Source organism: Cricetulus griseus, chromosome 8 (genome assembly GCF_003668045.3).
Source record: "Cricetulus griseus strain 17A/GY chromosome 8, alternate assembly CriGri-PICRH-1.0, whole genome shotgun sequence".
NCBI classification, from domain to species: domain Eukaryota; kingdom Metazoa; phylum Chordata; class Mammalia; order Rodentia; family Cricetidae; genus Cricetulus; species Cricetulus griseus.
In genome coordinates, this window is record NC_048601.1 from 3,678,940 (window position 1) to 3,684,484 (window position 5,545).

Consider the following 5,545-nt stretch of genomic DNA (forward strand, 5'->3'; position numbering starts at 1 on the left):
GTGCACTTACACCAAGTGCAGTGAGGTGGCCTCATCATAGCCTTGATGCTTTCATGTACTGTTTCTGTGCGTTGTTCAGGATGGTGCTGAAATCTCTGACTCTTAATTCTTCCGTTGTAAAATTCCCTTCCAGCTCTGGTCTATTTGTTTCACAAACGTTTGGGCTCCTCTTGTTAGGTTTTCTTATAATGATATCTTCCTGGTGTCATGACAGGGAAGGATAATCACTTCCTGCCTTTAAGGTCATCTTTTGTCTCCTTCCTGGCCATTTCCTCACCAGTCAAATAAAGCCAATGATGATACAATGGGGCTCAAGACACATCGTGCCCAAGCATGAGCATAGAAGACCTGAACACACAACCTGCAAATACACTTTGTAGAATGCCTCACTCTCTCCCCGATTCCTCTCTCTCCCTCCTTAAAGGGTTGTAGGGGAGACTGTAGCCACTGTAGCCAGCCCCTAGCAGGCATGGCTACAGTCTCCCCTACAAGGGGTATTTAAGAATTTTAAGCTTTTCTATGGGGGGGTCTCCTTTAGATTTTATTCATATTTATTTCTCTTCCAAGTAGACATGAAGCACACTCTGGTATCAGCTTCTTTTTGTTTTCTTCTTGCTGATCTGTGTTATGGAGAGACATAGTTAAGGATTATTCTGAGTAGGAGGAGACTGTTGGGGAGTTGTAGCAATTAATAATTAAAATGGAAAAGCCACTGTATGGTGCCAAGCACTTCCCTGTCCCTGTTCCTTCTTGTCTCTGGAAGAGTGCACATTTGGCTTTGAAAGCAATTTCTTGTATGACTTTTGTTTGTGTAAATGTCATTATTCTCTATAGGAAGGAGGCATGAAGGGCTCCCTAGGCAGGCAGGGAGGCGAGAGAGTGAGCCTTGGTTCTCCATGGCTGTGAGCCACTGGGGAGCAAGCGGCTGTCACATCACCAGTCCCTGCACACTGTCTTTCTGGACAAATAAGAACTCAGCCCCTCTCACTTGGTGACTATAAGCTCCTGAGTCTGAACAGAACCATTTTTCTCTGTTGAAAGAATTAGAATCAAAGCAAGGAAATATCTGCTGCGTGAGTTAGGAGATTAAAAATTAAACAGCAATTACCCTTCATATGCAAAGAAATATTTCTAATGGAGATTTTTAAAAAAGGCATTGTTATAGTGGCGCAGCAAGGGCTTCTGGATGTTAGCAACCTGATTTCCAATCCAGGTTTTCAATCTGTGCATTCTTTTATCAGCTTGGCATTCACACTGCATGCAGTTTTTTCTGTGAGCTTTATGCTCTGGGAAAGAACAGTGGATTCAATACTGAAAGGGTGGGTGGGGCTAGAGCAACGGCTCATCAGTTAAGAGAACTGACTGCTCTTGTGTAGGACCCAGGTTGGATTCCCAGCGTCTACAGGGTGGCTCACAACCATCTGTGACTCCAGTTCTGGGGGTTTTAACAGCCTCTTCTGCCCTCCATGTGCACCAGAAACACACATCATACATACATGCATGCATGCATACACACATACGTGCATGCAGGCAAAACACTTATAAAATAATAACAAATAAAAAATCTAAACCCTGAAGGGGTGACCAGCTACAGTTGTTATTACTATTTTTATGGGCGCTAGAAATTGAAGCAAGCTCTCCCACATGCTAAGTTTGGGCTCACGGCTGACCTGCTCCCTTCCCTTACCCCAGCTGCAGACAGTCTTCAGTGAGACTTCACTCCTCAGCCCACACCACAGGAAGAGCTACACTCACTCACAGGGTCCTACAGGATCATCAGCCGTGTGCTGTCACCAGCTCTGAAGATGAGGACAGTGGCCTGGGGAGAGTTAATCATTCAACTCTTAATTATTTGGTCATCTGTCTTAGCTGTGGGTGCTAGGTATGGAGACGTCAGGCTTAGCATTCAGGGGTGTTTCTGCTTCAAAGCTGGTCCCCTTACCCAGGAGACTGTCCATGGTTAGAATACAGTTGAATTTTCCTGGGAGGGGGACCTCATACAATTGTCTTTGGTTTTTTTTGTTCAGATGTTGCCCAGATAGTCACAAGTTTACAGGATGTGGCTACATTGTCTCTCCTTTTCCATATCAACAAAAGCAGCCTGTCATTCCTCAACTACTCCCAAAAAGGAAATCTCTCTGAGGTGAAATGACATTTTAACAGTTAACTTATTTAAGGCCCTGGTGACTTTGAATGTAAATATATAAGGATGGGTTACACGCATGGCTCCAGACTCAATCTTTTACTTGGTTATATACTTGCTTCTTCTATGTGATACAACCTGCCCCTCCCATTTGTAATATTTGACATTGGTGCTATTTTTCTCTTATTTTGATGTTCATTGTTTCTTTAATCTAAATGAGATGAGGATGCATACTATGACTGGCTTTTAAAAAAATCTATTTACAGGCAATTCATGTTTTGTGTATTTTTGTATTTGAACAAGACTAAGTCTACCATGGTTTTATTCAGCCATTAACTTTGCCTGTTTTTTTTTTTGGAAAGGGCTTTATTTACCTTCTGTACACACTTGTTTTAAACTAGCACTGCTATGGATATGATAGAGTCAAAGAATGCCGCTAGTCAACAGAAGTTCAAAACCCCGACCTTATACAAGAATGGTGCTACATAATTTTAGCCATATTAGACATATCCAAAATTTCATAATGAAAATTGTGCTTTGCTTTGTCTCAGGATTTTCTCTTAAAGGGAAGGCAGAATATTGCATAGGAAAAGGGTGTTTAAAGCATTTAATGTCAACCCCACAGGGCAGTCACTTGTTCTGAGTCCTAGAGGGTCACTGGTCTCCCAGGACAGAGAGAGACCACAGTGGTTAAATAACCCAATAGAATGAGGATCTTTTCTAGCCCTCTGAGGGAGGCCTGTGCCTTTTGCAAAGGTGGGTAGTCATACCAATAGTGAGTCCCCAGATATTATTGCTTCTTCAAGCCAAGCCATGCCTTCGCTTACCGTGTGTGTGTGTGTGTGTGTGTGTGTGTGTGTGTGTGTGTGTGTGTGTGTGTGTGTTGCATTCAATGGGAAAGTAGTCCACATTTTTCTTTCCTATTATGAACCACTTCTAGCCATGACATGACATGTCTTAAAGGTTGGCTTTGAAAGGTCAATGTCAAGCATGATGTACACAGTACTTTTCCATTTCAGGTATTCATTTTATTAAAGGGATTCAAAGAAATGTTCATTGTTTTCCATCCCAGTCCTTTCTTTGGTACTTCTGAGAAAGTGACGTCAATTTTGAAGCAATGGTCAGTGTTCTGGTTTGAACAGAAAATGTCCCCCCAGAAGCCACGGGGGGTTGAAGGCCTGGCCCCCAGTGAAATGTTCAGAGGTATGTTTCAGGCGAAGTGATTGGATCATGGGGGCTCTGACAAGAATAGGCCATTGTGGATTCATACCTTGGTGGGAAATAGTAGAAGCTAGGAGGCAGGGCCTAACCGGAGAGAGTATAGCATTGGGGCAGCCTAAAGTGTCTCATGCCCACCATGCCACTTCTCAGGTCCTCAGCAACCATGAGGGGGCAGCCCCACCTGACTGGATATTCCTTCCTGTGATGTTTTACCTCACTGCAGTCTAGCTGCAACTAAGGAAGAGGCTAGAGAGACCACTCGGTGGTAAAGGGCACAGACTGATCTTCCAAGGGCCCCTGCCCACATGACGGCTCACAACCATCTGCGACTTCCATGGCAGAGGCTCCAGGGCACTCTTAGGGCTTCCATGCACAATGGGAGCAGGTGGTACACAGACACCCATTCGAGCAAAACACCCATTTACATCAAATAACACAATTAGAATTTTTAAAAAAATGAAACTGAGATCTCTGGCCATAGGCAGAAACCATGAACCAGAACAAAGCTTTTCTCCATTAAGTTGTTTATAACACATAATGACATAAATCGAAAAACCATCAATTATAGAAGCATATTTCCCCAACCTGTACCTGATATTTTTCTGGTTGCTATGACAAAACACTCAACAAACATGACTGAAGGAAAGAGGGTTAACTTTGGGTCATAAGTCCAGCAGGGTAGGAAGGCACAGTGGTAGGAGCCGGAGGTGCTGATCACACTGTGCCTGCAGGCAGGAAGCAAAGAAGGATGGGCTCTGGTGCTCCCTGCACATTCTTGCTCTCCTCCCTCTTTATTTGGTCTGGAGTGCTCCCTTCTCAGGAGGGATCTTCCCCTCTCAGCTAAACCGGTCCCCACATAGCTTTACAGACACACCAACGTGTGTCTCCTAGGTGATTCTAAGGTCCAGCCAACTGACAAAGAGGATGAACCACCCCCCTAATCCAAGCAGAGTACATCTCCCCTGTGATAATGGGTTAGTATGTACGTGTGCATTGCGTGTGTGAAGGGTACACGGTGGGATTGAACTCTACGCCACCCCACAGCTTACAGACACACCAACGGTGGTGCCCAAACTACTGACCAGTCCCTCCAGGGTCCCATCAGCATAGACTTGCGCATTTTCCCATCTGGCAGCACCTACCCCTCCAACACAACACTCTACTCCAGGTACCTCATTGTCTCTCTGCCCCATCACCTAATTTCTTAGTGCATTTGCTGTTTCTTCTACCTGGGGCATGGTCATCGAAACTCATTGCCCAGCTCTTGCTTGTCATTCAGGTTCTCGGTGCAGTAACATCCCTATAAAGGGGCCTCCCGTTGCCAGCCATCCTGTTGTCACCCGCCGCTCCCCTCTCCCATGAGAAACTGTTCTGCACAGGCCCTGACCACTGTAAGAAAAGACCTGCTTATTGTCTTCCCTTCCCGGTGTCTTGTCCGTGTCAGCCCAGGCCTATCTCTTGTGTGGATGTTGGTGACTTCTGCTCCTAGAACGGTGAAACCCAGGTTCTGCGGTAAATCCTAGTGAGGTAGAATCTTTTAGGTTTTCTTTCTCTCTTGCCTGCCTTTTTTTTTTTTTTTTAATCTTGTAGCAAAGAGACAGGGGTATCCCAAAGAAGCTGAAAATACTCAAAGGTCAGTGCATGTGGTCATAGTAGAAGAGCTCATGGCAGAACCTCAGGAAAGAGCACCAAGTGCGAGGTCCTCAGTGAGCAGAGGCAGAACTGAGACTGTGGGGACGTGAGTTGACAGTGCCTGGGCCCTGGCCGCCCTTCCAGCTCGGTCTCCACATCCAGGGCACATCTTTTTGATCAGCTCTTCTCCAAACATATACTTGGAATGGGAAACACATGAATAATTGAACAGTCCAGGCACCGATGCTGTGTAATAAAAGTTTTGGGGCAATGTGACTAAGCAGGCTATTACAGGGATATGGCACTCACTCCTACAGAGATTCTCCGCTAGGGAGTCACTCTGGGTGAGGGGTGAGGCAAGGCCAGAGGCTCAGTCGTGGGGACAGCTCCCTGGCTGTTCCTCCTGCCTCAGAGGCAGAGGGCTGAAATAGAAGCCTCTAGCTAAGCAGGAAGGGAGGCAGGGGACGGCGGGAATGGGGGAGACCCATCTCAGGCCCAGACTGAATTACTTCCATTATTTCTCAATTTGAGTTAGGGTAAAAGCAGTCC